Raw genomic sequence first — 24,100 nt, 5'->3', positions numbered from 1 at the left:
TTTCATTTAAGTAACCCATGAGTAGTTCTGCCATACATACCACATTCGTGACAGCATGATTTCTTTTGTAAAACGTTGTCTCCCTCTTGTGGACCACTGACTTTTAAATTTGGTGCATAGGTATTTAAAAAAAGGAAAAATTGTGTCTGTGCTGATCATGAATATGCTGCCTATCTACACCTGTGTGAGTATTCTAATGCTTTCTAGCAACCGGGTGTGCTGCCTGCATTAGATAGAATCTGTGCACGGAACCCTCCGTGTCACAATGGGCCCTTGGCCATGGTCTGGAACCCTCACGTGTCACAATGGGCCCTTGGCCATGGTCTGGAACCCTCACGTGTCACAATGGGCTGGAACCCTCACGTGTCACAATGGGCCCTTGGCCTATAAAAGGCAGTGCGGTGGCAGTCCTCTTCAGTCTGCTGCTGGAGCAGCGGCCGGCAGCATGGTGATAGGTAGGCAGCAGGGTCTATACCCCGCACCAGGGAAGACAGCTGCTCGCTTGTTTGTTTTTTTATTTTCCCTCTCGCACACCTCCTCCTGGCACTCAGTAGTGCACATTGGAACAAAGGGGGAGGGTTACAATAGGTGGGGTTATGCAGATTAAAAAAAAGTGGCTCACAGCTTGAACAAACAGCAGAACTGTCATTGTGAAGGCGTCCGGTATGCTAAAATGTCCTCCTCAGGGCAATCTTTTGCTCCATCTCCCCAAAGGGTACCAGTGTTAGGCCTTGGTGCGGCACAAGGGCGAAACGCTTTCTGGTTATCGCGTCTCAGCCTTTCGGCTAGGATCAAGGACCAGCGCTAGGCCTTGGTGTGGTGAAAGTGCTAAACAATATCTGGTTATCGCTTTTTGGCTGAAGTCGTCGTCGCCGCCGCCGCCACTCAAGATCAAGTGTAGCACCTGTTCTTATCAGTTTAATATCTGATACGTCTCCTATTTGGGGACCTTATATGAAATGGATTTTTAGAACAGGGAGATGGAAATTGAGCGGTTATTGCGGTATCTTCGGGAACAGTGCACTCCTTCTCTGATCCAGCTTCCAAATGCAGATTGAATTGAAATCAGCACAAGTTGTGCTATAACCCATTCTGTGAATTCTTTTCAGGGTCAAAGTTGCACATTTCAGATGCGAAATGCATTTTGCTTGATGTAACTTGACCAATTGCAACATTTTCTGTGCGCATTGTTTGCCCCTAGGCATGTCAAGCATTGTATTGCGTTCAATATGAAATCTATCAATCAATCTCTCTTTACTGGTTGCAACCGGCGTGTGAAGATGTGAACATGTATTTGGCCTTTGTTACAGGGTTGCAAATAGACCAGCTATAAAGTTAGGCCCCTTGCTATCAGTACTTGGTGCTTTCATTTAAGTAACCCATGAGTAGTTCTGCCATACATACCACATTCGTGACAGCATGATTTCTTTTGTAAAACGTTGTCTCCCTCTTGTGGACCACTGACTTTTAAATTTGGTGCATAGGTATTTAAAAAAAGGAAAAATTGTGTCTGTGCTGATCATGAATATGCTGCCTATCTACACCTGTGTGAGTATTCTAATGCTTTCTAGCAACCGGGTGTGCTACCTGCATTAGATAGAATCTGTGCACGGAACCCTCACGTGTCACAATGGGCCCTTGGCCATGGTCTGGAACCCTCATGTATCACAATGGGCCCTTGGCCATGGTCTGGAACCCTCACGTGTCACAATGGGCTGGAACCCTCACGTGTCACAATGGGCCCTTGTGTTGTGGATTCTGTTGGTGGGCTCCCTCTGGTGGTTACTGCTGGTACTGGGTGACTTTGGTGGGTTGCGGCCTTTGGTTTCCACCTGTCCATCAGAGGCTGGGTGTTTCCTATTTTACCTGGCCTTTCTGTCATTTCCCTTGCCGGCTATCAATGTGTTCAGATGTGCTCTGTTTGGTTCCTGCCTACCTGCTCCCAGATCTTTCAGGATAAGCTAAGTGCTGATTTTCAGTTGTTTGGTTTTTGGTCCAGCTTGCTTAGAATGTCTCTATGCTAGCTGGTTGCTCTAGTGGACTGAGGTTCTCCCCATGTGCCATGAGTTGGCACATGGGTTCTTGTAATCTCAGGATGTTTTTTTTTTGATTAGGGTTTTTTGCTGACCGCTCAGTCCCCTTTTGTATCATTCTGCTTTCTAGTTTTCAGCGGGCCTCTATTTGCTAAAGCTATATACATCATCTCTATGTGTGTGCCTTCCTCTCATTTCACCGTCAATACATGTGGGGGGCAACTATACCTTTGGGGTTAATTCCTCTGGAGGCAAGTGAGGTCTTGTTTTCTCTGCAGTACTAGTTAGCTCTTAGGCTGGTGCGTGGCGTCTAGAACCAACGTAGGAACGCTCCCTGGCTATCTCTAGTTGCGTTTGTCAGGCGTAGGGCAGCGGTCAGCCCAGGTTCCATCACCCTAGAGCTCGTCCGATATTTGTTATACTTTGCTTGTCCTGTGCTATCCCTAGCCATTGGGGATTCATGACAGTATAGCCGGCCCACAAAGTGTTAATTGTTTGGGCTGAAGCAGGAGAAATAGAAGTGTTCAAGGGAAATTTTTTTTTTTTTTTCCTTCAGAGTTTTGCTGCCTAGCCCTTAATTGCTGTCTAGCTGCTTCTTACCTCCTCTTAACCCTTGAATGGCTCTGATCTTAGCTGTTTATTATGGATGTCCAGAGTTTGGCTTCCAGCCTGAGTAATCTCGCGGCAAAGGTTCAAAACATACAGGATTTCGTTGTTCACACTCCCATGTCTGAACCTAGAATTCCTATTCCAGAGTTTTTTTCTGGAGATAGATCTACCTTCCTGAATTTCAGGAACAATTGTAAATTGTTTCTCTCTTTGAAATCTCGCTCCTCTGGAGACCCTGCTCAACAGGTCAAGATTGTTATATCGTTCCTACGGGGCGACCCTCAGAATTGGGCATTTGCATTGGCACCAGGGGATCCTGCGTTGCTCAGTGTGGATGCGTTTTTTCTGGCATTGGGATTGCTCTATGAGGAACCTAACCTAGAGATTCAGGCTGAAAAGGCTTTATTAGCCCTCTCTCAGGGGCATGATGAAGCGGAAATATATTGTCAGAAATTTCGGAAATGGTCGGTGCTTACTCAGTGGAATGAGTGCGCCCTGGCTGCAAACTTCAGAAATGGTCTTTCTGAGGCCATTAAGGATGTTATGGTGGGGTTCCCTGCGCCTACAGGTCTGAATGAGTCTATGGCTATGGCCATTCAGATTGATCGGCGTTTACGGGAGCGCAAACCCGTGCACCAGTTGGCGGTGTCTTCTGAACAGGCACCTGAGACTATGCAATGTGATAGAATTCAGTCCAGAAGTGAACGGCAAAATTATAGGCGGAAAAATGGTTTGTGTTTTTATTGTGGTGATTCAGCTCATGTTATATCAGCATGCTCTAAACGCACAAAAAGGGTTGATAAATCTTTTGCCATTGATACTCTGCAGTCTAAGTTCATTTTGTCTGTGACTCTGATTTTTTCACTGTCTTCCATTTCCGTCGATGCCTATGTGGATTCAGGCACTGCCCTGAGTCTTATGGATTGGTCATTTGCTAAACGCTGCGGTTTTAGTCTAGAGCCTCTGGAAGTTCCTATTCCTCTGAAGGGAATTGATTCTACACCATTGGCTATGAATAAACCGCAGTATTGGACACAAGTGACCATGCGCATGACTCCCGTTCATCAGGAGGTGATTCGCTTCCTTGTACTGTATAATTTACATGATGTACTAGTGCTTGGTCTGCCATGGTTACAAACTCATAATCCTGTCCTGGACTGGAAAACAATGTCTGTGCTAAGCTGGGGATGTCAGGGGGTTCATGATGATGCACCTCCGATTTCTATCGCTTCATCGACTCCTTCGGAGATCCCTGCGTTTTTGTCAGATTATAAGGATGTTTTTGAGGAGCCTAAGCTCAATTCGCTCCCTCCTCATAGAGAGTGTGACTGTGCTATAGAATTGATTCCTGGCAGTAAGTTCCCTAAGGGTCGTTTATTTAATCTGTCACTGCCAGAGCATACTGCTATGCGGAATTATATTAAGGAGTCCTTGGAAAAGGGACATATTCGTCCATCTTCGTCCCCTCTGGGAGCAGGTTTTTTTTTCGTGGCAAAAAAAGATGGTTCCCTGAGGCCTTGTATAGATTATCGCCTTCTGAATAAGATTACAGTCAAATACCAGTATCCATTGCCATTATTTACTGATTTGTTTGCTCGCATTAAGGGGGCTAGGTGGTTCACTAAAATAGATCTTCGTGGTGCGTATAATCTGGTGCGGATAAAACAGGGTGATGAGTGGAAAACCGCATTTAATACGCCTGAGGGCCATTTTGAGTATTTGGTAATGCCTTTTGGACTCTCCAATGCTCCGTCAGTCTTTCAGTCCTTTATGCACAATATTTTCCGTGAATATCTGGATAAGTTTATGATTGTGTATTTGGATGATATTTTGGTGTTTTCTGATGACTGGGAGTCTCATGTTCTACAGGTCAGGAAGGTGTTTCAGGTTTTGCGGGCCAATTCTCTGTTTGTGAAGGGCTCAAAGTGTCTCTTCAGAGTCCAGAAGATTTCTTTTTTGGGGTACATTTTTTCTCCTTCTACTATTGAGATGGATCCTGTTAAGGTTCAGGCTATTTGTGACTGGACACAACCTACATCTGTTAAGAGCCTTCAGAAGTTCTTGGGGTTTGCTAATTTTTATCGTCGGTTCATTGCTAATTTTTCCAGTATTGTTAAACCTTTGACTGATTTGACTAAAAAGGCTGCTGATGTTGCTGATTGGTCTCCTGCGGCCGTGGAGGCCTTTCGGGAACTTAAGCGCCGGTTTTCTTCTGCTCCTGTGTTGTGTCAACCAGATGTTTCACTTCCTTTTCAGGTGGAGGTTGATGCTTCCGAGATTGGAGCGGGGGCGGTTTTGTCACAGAGAAGTTCTAATGGCTCGGTGACGAAGCCATGTGCTTTCTTCTCTAGAAAATTCTCGCCCGCCGAGCGCAATTATGATGTGGGTAATCGGGAGCTTTTGGCCATGAAGTGGGCATTTGAGGAGTGGCGTCATTGGCTTGAGGGTGCTAAACATCGCGTGGTGGTCTTGACTGATCACAAGAATCTCATTTACCTTGAGTCTGCCAGGCGTTTGAATCCTAGACAGGCTCGTTGGTCATTGTTTTTTTCTCGTTTCAATTTCGTGGTTTCATACCTGCCAGGTTCAAAGAATGTGAAGGCAGATGCTCTTTCCAGGAGTTTTGTGCCTGATTCTCCTGGAGACACTGGGCCTGCTGGTATCCTTAGGGATGGGGTAATATTGTCCGCCGTATCCCCAGACTTGCGACGCGCATTGCAGGAGTTTCAGGTGGATAAACCGGATCGATGTCCACCAGAAAGACTGTTTGTTCCGGATGATTGGACCAGTAGAGTCATCTCCGAGGTCCATTCTTCTGTGTTGGCTGGTCATCCTGGAATATTTGGTACAAGAGATTTGGTGGCCAGGTCTTTTTGGTGGCCTTCCTTGTCTAGCGATGTGCGTACCTTTGTGCAGTCTTGTGAAGTGTGTGCTCGAGCTAAGCCTTGCTGTTCACGGGCTAGTGGGTTGTTGTTATCTTTGCCCATCCCGAAGAGGCCTTGGACGCACATTTCCATGGATTTTATTTCTGATCTCCCGGTTTCACAGAAAATGTCCGTTATCTGGGTTGTGTGTGACCGCTTTTCTAAGATGGTTCATTTGGTGCCCTTGCCTAAGTTGCCCTCCTCCTCTGAGTTGGTTCCTTTGTTTTTTCAGAACGTGGTTCGTTTGCATGGGATTCCGGAGAATATCGTTTCTGACAGGGGATCCCAGTTTGTGTCTAGATTTTGGCGGACGTTTTGTGCCAAGATGGGCATTGATTTGTCTTTCTCGTCTGCATTCCATCCTCAGACGAATGGCCAGACGGAGCGAACTAATCAGACCTTGGAAACTTATTTGAGGTGTTTTGTTTCTGCTGATCAGGATGACTGGGTTGCTTTTTTGCCACTGGCCGAATTTGCTCTTAATAATCGGGCTAGTTCTGCCACGTTGGTCTCTCCTTTTTTTTGTAATTCGGGGTTTCATCCTCGTTTTTCTTCTGGTCAGGGGGAATCTTCGGATTGTCCTGGAGTGGACGTGGTGGTGGACAGGCTGCATCAGATTTGGAGTCAGGTGGTGGACAATTTGAAGTTATCTCAGGAGAAGACTCAGCAGTTTGCTAATCGCCGTCGCCGCGTGGGTCCCCGACTTCTTGTTGGGGACTTGGTGTGGTTGTCTTCTCGTTTTGTCCCTATGAAGGTCTCTTCTCCTAAGTTCAAGCCTCGGTTCATCGGTCCTTATAGGATCTCGGAGATTCTTAACCCTGTATCTTTTCGTTTGGATCTCCCAGCATCGTTTGCTATTCATAATGTGTTCCATCGGTCGTTGTTGCGGAGGTATGAGGTGCCCGTTGTTCCTTCGGTCGAGCCTCCTGCTCCGGTGCTGGTGGAGGGAGAATTGGAGTATGTTGTTGAAAAGATCTTGGATTCTCGTGTTTCCAGACGCAAACTCCAGTATTTGGTTAAGTGGAAGGGTTATGGTCAGGAGGATAATTCCTGGGTGGTCGCCTCCGATGTTCACGCGACTGATTTGGTCCGCGCCTTCCATAGAGCTCACCCTGATCGCCCTGGGGGTTCTCGTGAGGGTTCGGTGACCCCTCCTCAAGGGGGGGGTACTGTTGTGGATTCTGTTGGTGGGCTCCCTCTGGTGGTTACTGCTGGTACTGGGTGACTTTGGTGGGTTGCGGCCTTTGGTTTCCACCTGTCCATCAGAGGCTGGGTGTTTCCTATTTTACCTGGCCTTTCTGTCATTTCCCTTGCCGGCTATCAATGTGTTCAGATGTGCTCTGTTTGGTTCCTGCCTACCTGCTCCCAGATCTTTCAGGATAAGCTAAGTGCTGATTTTCAGTTGTTTGGTTTTTGGTCCAGCTTGCTTAGAATGTCTCTATGCTAGCTGGTTGCTCTAGTGGACTGAGGTTCTCCCCATGTGCCATGAGTTGGCACATGGGTTCTTGTAATCTCAGGATGTTTTTTTTTTGATTAGGGTTTTTTGCTGACCGCTCAGTCCCCTTTTGTATCATTCTGCTTTCTAGTTTTCAGCGGGCCTCTATTTGCTAAAGCTATATACATCATCTCTATGTGTGTGCCTTCCTCTCATTTCACCGTCAATACATGTGGGGGGCAACTACACCTTTGGGGTTAATTCCTCTGGAGGCAAGTGAGGTCTTGTTTTCTCTGCAGTACTAGTTAGCTCTTAGGCTGGTGCGTGGCGTCTAGAACCAACGTAGGAACGCTCCCTGGCTATCACTAGTTGCGTTTGTCAGGCGTAGGGCAGCGGTCAGCCCAGGTTCCATCACCCTAGAGCTCGTCCGATATTTGTTATACTTTGCTTGTCCTGTGCTATCCCTAGCCATTGGGGATTCATGACACCCTTGGCCTATAAAAGGCAGTGTGAGTATTCTAATGCTTTCTAGCAACCGGGTGTGCTGCCTGCATTAGATAGAATCTGTGCACGGAACCCTCACGTGTCACAATGGGCCCTTGGCCATGGTCTGGAACCCTCACGTGTCACAATGGGCCCTTGGCCATGGTCTGGAACCCTCACGTGTCACAATGGGCTGGAACCCTCACGTGTCACAATGGGCCCTTGGCCTATAAAAGGCAGTGCGGTGGCAGTCCTCTTCAGTCTGCTGCTGGAGCAACGGCCGGCAGCATGGTGATAGGTAGGCAGCAGGGTCTATACCCCGCACCAGGGAAGACAGCTGCTCGCTTGTTTGTTTTTTGATTTTCCCTCTCGCACACCTCCTCCTGGCACTCAGTAGTGCACATTGGAACAAAGGGGGAGGGTTACAATAGGTGGGGTTATGCAGATTAAAAAAAAGTGGCTCACAGCTTGAACAAACAGCAGAACTGTCATTGTGAAGGCGTCCGGTATGCTAAAATGTCCTCCTCAGGGCAATCTTTTGCTCCATCTCCCCAAAGGGTACCAGTGTTAGGCCTTGGTGCGGCACAAGGGCGAAACGCTTTCTGGTTATCGCGTCTCAGCCTTTCGGCTAGGATCAAGGACCAGCGCTAGGCCTTGGTGTGGTGAAAGTGCTAAACAATATCTGGTTATCGCTTTTTGGCTGAAGTCGTCGTTGTCGCCGCTGCCACTCAAGATCAAGTGTAGCACCTGTTCTTATCAGTTTAATATCTGATACGTCTCCTATTTGGGGACCTTATATGAAATGGATTTTTAGAACAGGGAGATGGAAAAAGAGCTTGCTCTGTCCACTCCACGCATTGAGCGGTTATTGCGGTATCTCCGGGAACAGTGTAATGAGCTGGCCGGCTCTGACTGTTCTGTTATCATTGACATAGAAGAATCTGTGACAGACACTGCCCCCGTGTGGCCAGAAGTTATACCTACGCCGAATGTGATTACAGAGAAACAAACTGTATTGGCTAAGCTCCCCCCTGTTATGTCATGTGACCAGGAAGGAGGGAGAGAGGAAGAAGAGCCCGGGAAATCAGTCTGTGCAGAGAGAAGTCTGTGTATGCTGGTGCCCTCCTGTGAATGCGATATAACAGATTGTCTGGATGATCCCTCTCCCTTGAAAGCTGACTTCCAGATCCTGAACCCACGAACTGTAAGCGGGTCCTCTGTTGAGAGGCCGAATATTCCACCCCTACCTGCCGTACCCCAAGGATTACAGTCTGGACCTGAGAGACGGAGCTTTGTTTAATCCCTGCAGAGACAGACAGGCCTGCGACGTGGGAAGATAACCTCCTGGAGTAAAGAGACTGGTAACGTGTGGATAGGGACAGTGAGGGAAAGTTTGTTATTACACGTTAATTCTGTGAATAAGCATTTTTTGTATTGTCTACAATTGTGTTCCGCTGTGTTAAGAAAATGTTTAACAGTAAAGATATGTTTGATAAAATGGAATCTGGGTGTGGAAGTTTTGCTGAGCCAGATCATGGATATACATGGGCGAACTTGCCCTCGGTCACTTCATCTGGCGTAGTCGGCAGGATCTGTGCCCAGCAAGATTCCCACCCAGGCCCAGTATACAGTCAGAAACCGCCGCCGGTGTCCATTGTAAACCAGGTCAGGAAATTTGGCGGGCGAAACTACCCCGTACCAGAGTGGGCGGAACAAGTGCGGATACTGGGAGAAATGTATAATATTGACCCTAAGACCTTGGCAGAAATGGCGGTACTGACGCTAGAGGGGGAGGCATGGACGACAGTCAGACTGGAGACGGTCAGGGGGCAGCGTGTGTTAGAGGATTTGGTGCGGGTGCTGGAAAAGACCTATGGACCTACTACGTACCAGGGAACACTGCGATACCTGTTCTTTAGACGGACACAGCTTGAATGGGAAGACATTCCCCAGTATGCAAATGCCCTTCAGGTACTCCTTGAACAAGTCTGTGCAAGAGGGGAACAACTGGCTACTATAGCTCCTCGTGACCTGGTACTGAGAGACCAATTCGTTATAGGGCTGAGAGACCAGTATCTTAACCGTACGCTACAGGACTTGATTCGGATGACGCCGACTCTCACCTTCGCTGAAGTCAAGCAGGAAGCCATAGAACGTTCTAGGGGACCCGTCATGGATGTGGGGACTCAAAGCGCTGCGTGCAGATCCATATTAAACAGTAACCAGCCCAACAGTGACACCGAGGAGCTGAAACAGATGGTAGCAGATTTACAGCAACAGGTGTCACAGTTAACACTAGAACGGCAGAGAGACCAGCGGATGCAACCTAGCCGTCCTGCGGGACCGTGTTGGTCATGTGGTGACCCCCGTCATAGGGCGAATCGTTGTCCTCAACGAACAAACCATCAGTTACCACGACGAACAGAATATCAGCTACATCCACGAGCAGAGCCGCCACGCCAGGTCTCACCACAATGGCCGCCGTTAAACTAGACACCCCTGCAGCTGAGGCTCGAGCAGCAGGGGGGGACAGAGAATGGGGTGTAGAAAAACAGAGCCAGCAACGGAGTACTCTTGCCTCGAGTAGTCCTACACTTGAAGTTATTCTGGAGGGAGTTGCAGTACAAGGATTGATGGACACTGGGTCGCAAGTGACCACGATCTCTGAACAGTTTTATGAAAAGTACCTCAAACCAAGAACTGCTTGTGATCCAGATACCACCATTAAGATAATTGCGGCTAATAACCTACCCATTCCAGTAACCGGAGTCGCCTGGATGGATACGAAGGCCTGCGGACAAGACCTAGGGAAACGAGGAATCGTCATTGTCAAGGAAGGCTTCGGCTCCGAGACTCCAGTAATAATTGGAATGAATATCTTGAAAGACCTGGATCTTATGCTGTTGAAAAGAAAAGGGCCCAAGTACTGGCAGAAAGTTACCAAACATAAACCAACTCGTCTGGCGTTCCAGCGCGTAATCCGGACCCCTAGCAGCCATTAAAGTGCCCCGCTGTACCCGGATTACTTTGCCCGCTGAAAAAGAGACAGTCATTTCCCTGCCTCTTAACACCAACCGACAACTTGAAGGAGTTGAAGTGTTAATCGAACCGAGGGCTCCAAGTGGGGGTAAGCTAAACCCACTAGTCGCCCGCACCCTAGCCGTCGTGAGGAACGGAAGAGTTCCTGTCAGGCTAAACAACACCGCAGACGTAGGTGTAGCTCTCGAGGCTGGCATGCAACTTGCCAGAGTATATGCTCTACCCACAGAAGTGAACCCCATGGGACCCTTACAATTCACCCCGTCTACAGAAGATGGCCGGACGGTAACTGTCTCAGCCATAAATGCTCAAGCAGATGATGAAGACATTGGGCGAAAACTACTGGAAAAAGTGCAACTGGACCCGTCCCAGTACACCAAACAGGAAGTGTCTCAAATGGAGAAACTACTGCGAGAACACCAAGACTCCTTTGCAAAGCATGACACTGACTTCGGGTACACCACCAGTATCCAACACGAGATTCCCACGGGCGACACTGCCCCTATTCGCGAGAGGTACCGACAAATACCACCTCAACAATACCAGGAGGTGAAAAGCCTCTTAGAATCTATGCTACACGCCGGAGTGGTGCGGGAGAGCCAGAGCCCATGGGCTGCACCCGTGGTGATAGTCAAAAAGAAAGATGGATCCCTGAGATTTTGCGTAGACTACCGTCGGCTGAACGCTTGCACGATCCGGGACTCCTATCCACTCCCCCGGATCGAAGAGTCACTGACCGCCCTAAAAAAGGCCAAATATTTTTCGTCTCTAGACTTGGCCAGTGGATATTGGCAGGTCCCCATGAGTGAGAAGGACAGAGAAAAGACCGCCTTCATCCTTCCCATGGGCCTGTACGAGTTTGACCGGATGCCATTCGGCTTGAGTAACGCACCAGGGACCTTTCAGAGACTGATGGAACGCTGTCTGGGAGATTTCAACTTCGAATTCACGCTGATATACCTTGATGACATCGTGGTATACTCCGCCACCTTTGAGGATCACCTTCACAAGCTTGGCAAAGTGTTCCAGCGCTTGAAGAAACACGGCTTGAAGTTGAAGCCCAGCAAGTGCCGTCTATTCCAGCAGGAGATCGATTACCTGGGACACCGGATCTCAGCCGAAGGTGTCCAACCCTCTCCAGAGAAGATAGCAGCTGTCCGAGAGTGGCCACAACCAACTACCATCAAAGAAGTCCAGGCTTTCCTGGGGCTAGCGGGCTATTACCGGCGATTTGTCAAGGACTTTGCCCGGCTTGCGGAACCACTGCATGAGGCCCTCCGAGGAACCGCGAACAGTCCCAGAGGACGACGCATCAGCTGGGGGCCCGACCAAGAAAAATCCTTCCGGGCGCTTCAAGCTGCTCTGACATCACCGCCTATTCTGGCATTTGCAGACTACACCTTGCCGTTCCAGTTATACACCGATGCCAGCCTTCAAGGTCTCGGGGCGGTCCTCTCCCAAGTCCAAGATAACAAGGAACGCGTAATAGCCTATGCCAGTAGATCCCTCCGGGATACCGAAAAGAACCCCGTCAACTACAGCTCTTTCCGCCTGGAACTCCTGGCCCTGACCTGGGCTATGACAGAGAAATTTGCTGGCTACCTGACAGGAGCGGAGGTGCTGGTCGTGACAGACAACAATCCTCTTGCCCACCTAGAAAATGCCAAACTAGGGGCAATGGAACAGCGCTGGATGGCAAGGCTCTCTAGATTCCAATACAAAATTAAATACAGAGCGGGGAAGGAGAATCAGAATGCTGACAGCCTTTCCAGAGTGACATCATCCCCACCAGTGGGGAACCGGGATGAAGAGTTGGAGGAAGATGAACTGCCCGACTTTGCCCGGCTAGCTAAACAAATAGAAGATAGCCGCCAGTATGCTGTAGGCGGGATCGAAGCCGTAGTGGGGTCCCCCCTGTCCCAACAAGAATGGGCCAAGCTTCAAGATCGAGACCCTGAACACGTCTTACTGAAACAGTACGTGAAGACACAAGAGAAACCACCCTCCGAAGTAAGAGCCCGACTATCAACCAGGGCCTCTGCCCTACTTGCCCAATGGGATCGGCTGATCGTGAAGGATGGAGTCTTGTATCGCAGGGCCCTTTTATCCCATATGCTGGAAGAATGTTTGCAGATTGTCGTCCCGGTGCAGCTAGCCCATGAGATGGTGGCTGAAGCCCACAGAAGGAACGGCCACTTCGGCATAGACAAGACCCTCCGGTGGACCCAGCAATTCATTTTTTGCCCAGGACTCCGTAAGCTGGTTGAAAACGTCTGCCTAAGCTGTCGTACATGTGAACTCCACAAGTCTACTGAGCAGCGTGCACCTGTCCAGACCATTAGCACATCCAGGCCCCTCGAGTTGTTGATGGTGGACTATCTGTTGATCGGAACGGCGAATAGTGGCTACCAGTACTGTCTGGTGATGGTGGACCACTTCACGAAATTCGCCGTCGCTGTTGCTACCAAAGATCAGACTGCCGAATCAGCTGCACAGGCCATCTGTCAACACTTCGTTCGGGTCTACGGGTGTCCGGAGCGGCTGCACTCGGATCAGGGGGCGTGTTTCGAAGGGCGAGTCATTGAAGAACTTCAGCAGATGTATGGAATCAAGAAGTCCAGGACCACCCCGTATCATCCACAAGGGAATGGCGCGTGTGAACGTTTCAACCGGACTCTCTTACAACTGATCCGAACCTTAGCAGAAGACAAAAAGCCCGACTGGCCTCGATTCCTCCCAGAACTGCTGTGGGCCTATAACAATCAAGTCCATTCTGTCACCGGATACACGCCTTACACCCTCCTGTTTGGCCGCCCAGGCAAAGGCATCCATGAGCTACACCTGTCTAACTCTGATGAAGACACATGTGGTACCTATCCTTCCTGGCTACAAGCACACCGTCAAAGGATGGAAACTGTCTACCGGCTGGTGGAACAGCAGATCCAGGACCAGGTCCACGCTGATCCACTTCCAGTACAAGAAGACCTACTGAGTGTGGGTCAACTAGTCCTAGTTCGTATAAAGAAACCGCAAGGAAAACTCCGGCCCAAGTGGGAGACTGAAGTCTATCGAATAATTGGACACCCGTACCCTGATGGCCCCGTCTATCAAGTACAAGGCGAAGACAGCGGCAGCCTCCGCACCCTGCACCGTAACATGTTGCGCCCCTGCCGTTCTCAGCCTGACTCCCCTCCTGTGATACCTAGAGAGATGGATATCACTAATACTGTGGGAGACACCAACACCGGGGATGTAGAGGTAGAAGACATACCTACCCCGGCTCGCCTGACTGACACGTCTGATACCCTTACCTCCTCGACTGACTTACCGACTGGGGCGGAGAGTGGAGTGACTGATCGGAGAGAGAGACTAGCACCCGTTAGGCGGACAGCGAGGACCACCGCAGGAGTGCCCCCGGGACAGTCCTACAGAGACCAATATGTGTGGCCCTCTTCACAGCCGGGTCCTACAACCTCCACAGCCATCGCCGCCCTGGAGACAGTCGTTGACAGGGACTGCCAACCTTCAAGTGGGGGGGCGTGTAATGAGCTGGCCGGCTCTGACTGTTCTGTTATCATTGACATAGAAGAATCTGTGACAGACACTGCCCCCGTGTGGCCAGAAGTTATACCTACGCCGAATGTGATTACAGAGAAACAAACTGTATTGGCTAAGCTCCCCCCTGTTATGTCATGTGACCAGGAAGGAGGGAGAGAGGAAGAAGAGCCCGGGAAATCAGTCTGTGCAGAGAGAAGTCTGTGTATGCTGGTGCCCTCCTGTGAATGCGATATAACAGATTGTCTGGATGATCCCTCTCCCTTGAAAGCTGACTTCCAGATCCTGAACCCACGAACTGTAAGCGGGTCCTCTGTTGAGAGGCCGAATATTCCACCCCTACCTGCCGTACCCCAAGGATTACAGTCTGGACCTGAGAGACGGAGCTTTGTTTAATCCCTGCAGAGACAGACAGGCCTGCGACGTGGGAAGATAACCTCCTGGAGTAAAGAGACTGGTAACGTGTGGATAGGGACAGTGAGGGAAAGTTTGTTATTACACGTTAATTCTGTGAATAAGCATTTTTTGTATTGTCTACAATTGTGTTCCGCTGTGTTAAGAAAATGTTTAACAGTAAAGATATGTTTGATAAAATGGAATCTGGGTGTGGAAGTTTTGCTGAGCCAGATCATGGATATACATGGGCGAACTTGCCCTCGGTCACTTCATCAGTGCACTCCTTCTCTGATCCGGCTTCCAAATGCAGATTGAATTGAAATCTGCACAAGTTGTGCTATAACCCATTCTGTGAATTCTTTTCAGGGTCAAAGTTGCACATTTCAGATGCCAAATGCATTTTGCTTGATGTAACTTGACCAATTGCAACATTTTCTGTGCGCATTGTTTGCCCCTAGGCATGTCAAGCATTGTATTGCGTTCAATATGAAATCTATCAATCAATCTCTCTTTACTGGTTGCAACCGGCGTGTGAAGATGTGAACCTGTATTTGGCCTTTGTTACAGGGTTGCAAATAGACCAGCTATAAAGTTAGGCCCCTTGCTATCAGTACTTGGTGCTTTCATTTAAGTAACCCATGAGTAGTTCTGCCATACATACCACATTTGTGACAGCATGATTTCTTTTGTAAAACGTTGTCTCCCTCTTGTGGACCACTGACTTTCTTTTAAATTTGGTGCATAGGTATTTAAAAAAAGGAAAAATTGTGTCTGTGCTGATCATGAATATGCTGCCTATCTACACCTGTGTGAGTATTCTAATGCTTTCTAGCAACCGGGTGTGCTGCCTGCATTAGATAGAATCTGTGCACGGAACCCTCACGTGTCACAATGGGCCCTTGGCCATGGTCTGGAACCCTCACGTGTCACAATGGGCCCTTGGCCATGGTCTGGAACCCTCACGTGTCACAATGGGCTGGAACCCTCACGTGTCACAATGGGCCCTTGGCCTATAAAAGGCAGTGCGGTGGCAGTCCTCTTCAGTCTGCTGCTGGAGCAGCGGCCGGCAGCATGGTGATAGGTAGGCAGCAGGGTCTATACCCTGCACCAGGGACGACAGCTGCTCGCTTGTTTGTTTTTTGATTTTCCCTCTCGCACACCTCCTCCTGGCACTCAGTAGTGCACATTGGAACAAAGGGGGAGGGTTACAATAGGTGGGGTTATGCAGATTAAAAAAAAGTGGCTCACAGCTTGAACAAACAGCAGAACTGTCATTGTGAAGGCGTCCGGTATGCTAAAATGTCCTCCTCAGGGCAATCTTTTGCTCCATCTCCCCAAAGGGTACCAGTGTTAGGCCTTGGTGCGGCACAAGGGCGAAACGCTTTCTGGTTATCGCGTCTCAGCCTTTCGGCTAGGATCAAGGACCAGCGCTAGGCCTTGGTGTGGTGAAAGTGCTAAACAATATCTGGTTATCGCTTTTTGGCTGAAGTCGTCGTCGTCGTCGCCGCCGCCACTCAAGATCAAGTGTAGCACCTGTTCTTATCAGTTTAATATCTGATACGTCTCCTATTTGGGGACCTTATATGAAATGGATTTTTAGAACAGGGAGATGGAAAAAGAGCTTGCACTGTCCACTCCACGCATTGAGCGGTTATTGCGGTATCTCCGGGAACAGTGCACTCCTTCTCTGATCCGGCTTCCAAATGCAGATTGAATTGAAATCAGCACAAGTTGTGCTATAATAACCCATTCTGTGAATTCTTTTCAGGGTCAAAGTTGCACATTTCAGATGCCAAATGCATTTTGCTTGATGTAACTTGACCAATTGCAACATTTTCTGTGCGCATTGTTTGCCCCTAGGCATGTCAAGCATTGTATTGCGTTCAATATGAAATCTATCAATCAATCTCTCTTTACTGGTTGCAACCGGCGTGTGAAGATGTGAACCTGTATTTGGCCTTTGTTACAGGGTTGCAAATAGACCAGCTATAAAGTTAGGCCCCTTGCTATCAGTACTTGGTGCTTTCATTTAAGTAACCCATGAGTAGTTCTGCCATACATACCACATTTGTGACAGCATGATTTCTTTTGTAAAACGTTGTCTCCCTCTTGTGGACCACTGACTTTCTTTTAAATTTGGTGCATAGGTATTTAAAAAAAGGAAAAATTGTGTCTGTGCTGATCATGAATATGCTGCCTATCTACACCTGTGTGAGTATTCTAATGCTTTCTAGCAACCGGGTGTGCTGCCTGCATTAGATAGAATCTGTGCACGGAACCCTCACGTGTCACAATGGGCCCTTGGCCATGGTCTGGAACCCTCACGTGTCACAATGGGCTGGAACCCTCACGTGTCACAATGGGCCCTTGGCCATGGTCTGGAACCCTCACATGTCACAATGGGCCCTTGGCCATGGTCTGGAACCCTCACGTGTCACAATGGGCCCTTGGCCATGGTCTGGAACCCTCACGTGTCACAATGGGCTGGAACCCTCACGTGTCACAATGGGCCCTTGGCCTATAAAAGGCAGTGCGGTGGCAGTCCTCTTCAGTCTGCTGCTGGAGCAGCGGCCGGCAGCATGGTGATAGGTAGGCAGCAGGGTCTATACCCCGCACCAGGGAAGACAGCTGCTCGCTTGTTTGTTTTTTTAATTTTCTCTCGCACACCTCCTCCTGGCACTCAGTAGTGCACATTGGAACAAAGGGGGAGGGTTACAATAGGTGGGGTTATGCAGATTAAAAAAAAGTGGCTCACAGCTTGAACAAACAGCAGAACTGTCATTGTGAAGGCGTCCGGTATGCTAAAATGTCCTCCTCAGGGCAATCTTTTGCTCCATCTCCCCAAAGGGTACCAGTGTTAGGCCTTGGTGCGGCACAAGGGCGAAACGCTTTCTGGTTATCGCGTCTCAGCCTTTCGGCTAGGATCAAGGACCAGCGCTAGGCCTTGGTGTGGTGAAAGTGCTAAACAATATCTGGTTATCGCTTTTTGGCTGAAGTCCTCGTCGTCGCCGCCGCCACTCAAGATCAAGTGTAGCACCTGTTCTTATCAGTTTAATATCTGATACGTCTCCTATTTGGGGACCTTATATGAAATGGATTTTTAGAACAGGGAGATGGAAAAAGAGCTTGCTCTGTCCACTCCACGCATTGAGCGGTTATTGCGGTATCTCCGGGAACAGTGCACTCCTTCTCTGATCCGGCTTCCAAATGCAGATTGAATTGAAATCTGCACAAGTTGTGCTATAACCCATTCTGTGAATTCTTTTCAGGGTCAAAGTTGCACATTTCAGATGCCAAATGCATTTTGCTTGATGTAACTTGACCAATTGCAACATTTTCTGTGCGCATTGTTTGCCCCTAGGCATGTCAAGCATTGTATTGCGTTCAATATGAAATCTATCAATCAATCTCTCTTTACTGGTTGCAACCGGCGTGTGAAGATGTGAACCTGTATTTGGCCTTTGTTACAGGGTTGCAAATAGACCAGCTATAAAGTTAGGCCCCTTGCTATCAGTACTTGGTGCTTTCATTTAAGTAACCCATGAGTAGTTCTGCCATACATACCACATTTGTGACAGCATGATTTCTTTTGTAAAACGTTGTCTCCCTCTTGTGGACCACTGACTTTCTTTTAAATTTGGTGCATAGGTATTTAAAAAAAGGAAAAATTGTGTCTGTGCTGATCATGAATATGCTGCCTATCTACACCTGTGTGAGTATTCTAATGCTTTCTAGCAACCGGGTGTGCTGCCTGCATTAGATAGAATCTGTGCACGGAACCCTCACGTGTCACAATGGGCCCTTGGCCATGGTCTGGAACCCTCACATGTCACAATGGGCCCTTGGCCATGGTCTGGAACCCTCACGTGTCACAATGGGCCCTTGGCCATGGTCTGGAACCCTCACGTGTCACAATGGGCTGGAACCCTCACGTGTCACAATGGGCCCTTGGCCTATAAAAGGCAGTGCGGTGGCAGTCCTCTTCAGTCTGCTGCTGGAGCAGCGGCCGGCAGCATGGTGATAGGTAGGCAGCAGGGTCTATACCCCGCACCAGGGAAGACAGCTGCTCGCTTGTTTGTTTTTTTAATTTTCTCTCGCACACCTCCTCCTGGCACTCAGTAGTGCACATTGGAACAAAGGGTGAGGGTTACAATAGGTGGGGTTATGCAGATTAAAAAAAAGTGGCTCACAGCTTGAACAAACAGCAGAACTGTCATTGTGAAGGCGTCCGGTATGCTAAAATGTCCTCCTCAGGGCAATCTTTTGCTCCATCTCCCCAAAGGGTACCAGTGTTAGGCCTTGGTGCGGCACAAGGGCGAAACGCTTTCTGGTTATCGCGTCTCAGCCTTTCGGCTAGGATCAAGGACCAGCGCTAGGCCTTGGTGTGGTGAAAGTGCTAAACAATATCTGGTTATCGCTTTTTGGCTGAAGTCCTCGTCGTCGCCGCCGCCACTCAAGATCAAGTGTAGCACCTGTTCTTATCAGTTTAATATCTGATACGTCTCCTATTTGGGGACCTTATATGAAATGGATTTTTAGAACAGGGAGATGGAAAAAGAGCTTGCTCTGTCCACTCCACGCATTGAGCGGTTATTGCGGTATCTCCGGGAACAGTGCACTCCTTCTCTGATCCGGCTTCCAAATGCAGATTGAATTGAAATCAGCACAAGTTGTGCTATAACCCATTCTGTGAATTATTTTCAGGGTCAAAGTTGCACATTTCAGATGCCAAATGCATTTTGCTTGATGTAACTTGACCAATTGCAACATTTTCTGTGCGCATTGTTTGCCCCTAGGCATGTCAAGCATTGTATTGCGTTCAATATGAAATCTATCAATCAATCTCTCTTTACTGGTTGCAACCGGCGTGTGAAGATGTGAACATGTATTTGGCCTTTGTTACAGGGTTGCAAATAGACCAGTTATAAAGTTAGGCCCCTTGCTATCAGTACTTGGTGCTTTCATTTAAGTAACCCATGAGTAGTTCTGCCATACATACCACATTTGTGACAGCATGATTTCTTTTGTAAAACGTTGTCTCCCTCTTGTGGACCACTGACTTTCTTTTAAATTTGGTGCATAGGTATTTAAAAAAAGGAAAAATTGTGTCTGTGCTGATCATGAATATGCTGCCTATCTACACCTGTGTGAGTATTCTAATGCTTTCTAGCAACCGGGTGTGCTGCCTGCATTAGATAGAATCTGTGCACGGAACCCTCACGTGTCACAATGGGCCCTTGGCCATGGTCTGGAACCCTCACGTGTCACAATGGGCCCTTGGCCATGGTCTGGAACCCTCACGTGTCACAATGGGCTGGAACCCTCACGTGTCACAATGGGCCCTTGGCCTATTAAAGGCAGTGCGGTGGCAGTCCTCTTCAGTCTGCTGCTGGAGCAGCGGCCGGCAGCATGGTGATAGGTAGGCAGCAGGGTCTATACCCTGCACCAGGGAAGACAGCTGCTCGCTTGTTTGTTTTTTGATTTTCCCTCTCGCACACCTCCTCCTGGCACTCAGTAGTGCACATTGGAACAAAGGGGGAGGGTTACAATAGGTGGGGTTATGCAGATTAAAAAAAAGTGGCTCACAGCTTGAACAAACAGCAGAACTGTCATTGTGAAGGCGTCCGGTATGCTAAAATGTCCTCCTCAGGGCAATCTTTTGCTCCATCTCCCCAAAGGGTACCAGTGTTAGGCCTTGGTGCGGCACAAGGGCGAAACGCTTTCTGGTTATCGCGTCTCAGCCTTTCGGCTAGGATCAAGGACCAGCGCTAGGCCTTGGTGTGGTGAAGGTGCTAAACAATATCTGGTTATCGCTTTTTGGCTGAAGTCGTCGTCGTCGCCGCTGCCACTCAAGATCAAGTGTAGCACCTGTTCTTATCAGTTTAATATCTGATGCGTCTCCTATTTGGGGACCTTATATGAAATGGATTTTTAGAACAGGGAGATGGAAAAAGAGCTTGCTCTGTCCACTCCACGCATTGAGCGGTTATTGCGGTATCTCCGGGAACAGTGCACTCCTTCTCTGATCCGGCTTCCAAATGCAGGTTGAATTGAAATCAGCACAAGTTGTGCTATAACCCATTCTGTGAATTCTTTTCAGGGTCAAAGTTGCACATTTCAGATGCCAAATGCATTTTGCTTGATGAAACTTGACCAATTGCAACATTTTCTGTGCGCATTGTTTGCCCCTAGGCATGTCAAGCATTGTATTGCGTTCAATATGAAATCTATCAATCAATCTCTCTTTACTGGTTGCAACCGGCGTGTGAAGATGTGGACATGTATTTGGCCTTTGTTACAGGGTTGCAAATAGACCAGCTATAAAGTTAGGCCCCTTGCTATCAGTACTTGGTGCTTTCATTTAAGTAACCCATGAGTAGTTCTGCCATACATACCACATTCGTGACAGCATGATTTCTTTTGTAAAACGTTACCTCCCTCTTGTGGACCACTGACTTTTAAATTTGGTGCATAGGTATTTAAAAAAAGGTAAAATTGTGCCTGTGCTGATCATGAATATGCTGCCTATCTACACCTGTGTGAGTATTCTAATGCTTTCTAGCAACCAGGTGTGCTGCCTGCATTAGATAGAATCTGTGCACGGAACCCTCACGTGTCACAATGGGCCCTTGGCCATGGTCTGGAACCCTCACGTGTCACAATGGGCCTTTGGCCATGGTCTGGAACCCTCACGTGTCACAATGGGCCCTTGGCCATGGTCTGGAACCCTCACGTGTCACAATGGGCCCTTGGCCTATAAAAGGCAGTGCGGTGGCCGTCCTTTTCAGTCTGCTGCTGGAGCAGCGGCCGGCAGCATGGTGATAGGTAGGCAGCAGGGTCTATACCCTGCACCAGGGAAGACAGCTGCTCGCTTGTTTGTTTTTTGATTTTCCCTCTCGCACAACTCCTCCTGGCACTCAGTAGTGCACATTGGAACAAAGGGGGAGGGTTACAATAGGTGGGGTTATGCAGATTAAAAAAAAAAGGCGCTCACAGCTTGAACAAACAGCAGAACTGTCATTGTGAAGGCGTCCAGTATGCAAAAATGTCCTCCTCAGGGCAATCTTTTGCTCCATCTCCCCAAAGGGTACCAGTGTTAGGCCTTGGTGCGGCACAAGGGCGAAACGCTTTCTGGTTATCGCGTCTCAGTCTTTCGGCTAGGATCAAGGACCAGCGTTAGGCCTTGGTGTGGTGAAAGTGCTAAACAATATCTGGTTATCGCTTTTTGGTTGAAGTCGTCGTCGTCGCCGCCACTCAAGATCAAGTGTAGCACCTGTTCTTATCAGTTTAATATCTGATACGTCTCCTGTTTGTGAACCTTATATTAAATGGATTTTTAGAACAGGGAGATGGAAAAAGAGCTTGCTCTGTCCACTCCACGCATTGAGCGGTTATTGCGGTATCTCCGGGAACAGTGCACTCCTTCTCTGATCCGGCTTCCAAATGCAGATTGAATTGAAATCAGCACAAGTTGTGCTATTGAAGAGACCGCAGGTAAAGAATGATGCAGGGACAAAAAGGAGCCAGAAAGCAAATAACGTTTTTGACTTTCCTTTTAACTTCCAACCCAACAAAGATAACAACAGTTTTCCACGCAGGGAACTTAAGTACAAGATCACAATTTCACAGTAAATCCTATCTATTATATAGGCGCCCTGACTTATACCCGCGGAACACGACAGCGCCTCACTAGTGACCCCCTAACAAGAAAAAGTCAACAAAGTTCACTTATCAGCGCTGTTTCAGCGATGCAGTCCTGATGGTGAGGCTCCGTCAGCGACGTAGTCCTGATGGCAGGGGAAGGAGGTGTCCTCCGTCGACGGGCCCAGGTGTAAATTCGAGACCAGAATGTCTGTTGCGGTGCTGCGTCACCTCCTGCAGGCGGACGTTGATCCGGGATAACAGTTTCCAAGTCCACAGAGGAGTCTTTACGGGGAGAATTAGCGGAGTAATCCGTATCAGTGACCGCTGAGACAAACCCAGGAGGGACCGGAGCACACTCTAGCAAGATACTCCCGGGGAGCGCGGTAATACTGTCCCTGAGACGATCAGCGCTACCCCTCTGCTTTGGGGGTCGCTGACGACGGTTGCGCCGCTTTCTGGGGGCTCTGGTAATTGTCCGCAGCACCTGCTGCACGTTCTCCCCCTGCTTCCAGCAAGTCTCACCGCGGCCTGCACATACACAACAACGGCGCTGCAGTTCCCTCTCCTCAGAGTTCTCCCGCGCTTCTCTGCCCCTGCTCTCGCGCGCTTTTCTTTTTATCCTCCCCTTTTTCTGCGTCACTCCGTCTCCTGTCACATTCGCCTGGCTTCCCGTACACCCTTCTAATCCGTCCCCCGGAACCCCGACTCCCGGCAACAAGGGTTCCGCCCGTCTGTATGGCTTACCAGGTCCCCATCCCCTACATTCCCCCACCCTGTATGCTCGCCAGTCCCTGGGCGAGGCCTTCGAACTGACAGGTCGCCCACCTGACGGATTGTTCCACACTTGGGTCTGTCTAGCGTGTAAGTCAGGACTGTAGCGAGTAGGGGGTCTACCTGCAGTGGAACGTTCAGAACGTCGTAGCTCGGGTCCTTGTGTAGGGAGCGTCGGGGGAATGCAGTCAACGGAGGGGTGACTGGTCAGGGGTAGTGTAGTAGTCGAGATAGGGGGAGTATTTTGATGCCGTTCCTCTTCTTCATCATCCTCTCCATCCCACCAATGGTTGTTGGGGGACTCCATCGTAGGTGGCTCTTCCCTGATTGCGGATTCCGGGGTGTCCGAGTCAACAGAGCGACACAAACGGAGCATGTTGCGATGGAGAATGCGAGTACCTGTACTTCCGGGGACCTCAGACCGCACTTCATATACAGGTCCATGCGGGTCTATACGGCGAAGCACCCGATAGCGTGTTTTTTCCCAGCGATGGTCTAACTTGTTTTGTGGTCTTTGCTCTCGAACGAGTACTCGATCACCTGGCCGGAACTCTGGGGGTTATGCTGTAGGGGTGCTCCGATGCTCCACTTCCCGAATTCGAGTGTGCACCATCGGGTGTAAGGTCTGCAGCCGATGTCGATGATCACGCACCCACGAAGCCATCCCTGTTCAGGGGCCTTCTTCCTCCGAAGACAGTTCCAGATCTGTCACGCCTTTCCCTGGGCGCCCAAAGACCACTTCATACGGGGTGCGTCCTGTGACTTGATGAACTCTATTGTTGTAGACCCACACTAGGTCAGACACATACTCCGGCCAGCGGGTCTTCTGGTCTTGTTCAAGAGCCCGCAACATTTGAAGCAAAGTCCGGTTAAACCGCTCACAAGCCCCATTTCCCTGGGGGTGATACGGTGTGGTGCGTGACTTATCAATGCCGTAGAGGCGATGCAGCTCATCCATGACTTTGCCCAAGAAACAGGCTCCTTGATCCGAATGTATTCGCCTCGGACAGCCGTAAACTTGAATAAAGTTCTTACAGACAGCGCTTGCCGCAGACTCAGCTGTCTGATCGCGGGTAGGGGTGACTACTGCGAACTTTGAAAAATGATCCACCATAACGAGGCAGTGTTCGTAGCCTTGATGCGCTGCTCCAATGGTGATGTAGTCTATCATCAATACTTCAAAAGGGGCAGACGTCGTGATGCTCTGCACA

The 24,100-nt window shown here is 49.1% G+C and overlaps 1 non-coding gene and 6 pseudogenes across 1 annotated transcript; all 7 read left to right on the top strand.

Annotated features, from left to right (window-relative positions):
* The first annotated feature begins 845 nt into the window (after positions 1–845).
* LOC143810981 (U2 spliceosomal RNA) lies at positions 846–1,029 on the top strand. Its single transcript, XR_013223279.1, has one exon. It is a non-coding gene; the product is annotated as a U2 spliceosomal RNA (small nuclear RNA).
* A 7,143-nt stretch (positions 1,030–8,172) lies between these two features.
* LOC143810795 (U2 spliceosomal RNA) lies at positions 8,173–8,383 on the top strand (annotated as a pseudogene).
* Positions 8,384–15,945: 7,562 nt separating this feature from the next.
* Positions 15,946–16,159, top strand: LOC143810704 (U2 spliceosomal RNA; annotated as a pseudogene).
* Positions 16,160–17,452: 1,293 nt separating this feature from the next.
* On the top strand, positions 17,453–17,663 carry LOC143810622 (U2 spliceosomal RNA; annotated as a pseudogene).
* A 1,224-nt stretch (positions 17,664–18,887) lies between these two features.
* LOC143810611 (U2 spliceosomal RNA) lies at positions 18,888–19,098 on the top strand (annotated as a pseudogene).
* Positions 19,099–20,283: 1,185 nt separating this feature from the next.
* Positions 20,284–20,494, top strand: LOC143810692 (U2 spliceosomal RNA; annotated as a pseudogene).
* Positions 20,495–21,691: 1,197 nt separating this feature from the next.
* Positions 21,692–21,899, top strand: LOC143810877 (U2 spliceosomal RNA; annotated as a pseudogene).
* Positions 21,900–24,100: the final 2,201 nt, after the last annotated feature.

This window comes from Ranitomeya variabilis, chromosome 2 (genome assembly GCF_051348905.1).
Source record: "Ranitomeya variabilis isolate aRanVar5 chromosome 2, aRanVar5.hap1, whole genome shotgun sequence".
Lineage (NCBI taxonomy): Eukaryota > Metazoa > Chordata > Amphibia > Anura > Dendrobatidae > Ranitomeya > Ranitomeya variabilis.
This window is presented reverse-complemented; position numbering and strand designations above follow the sequence as displayed.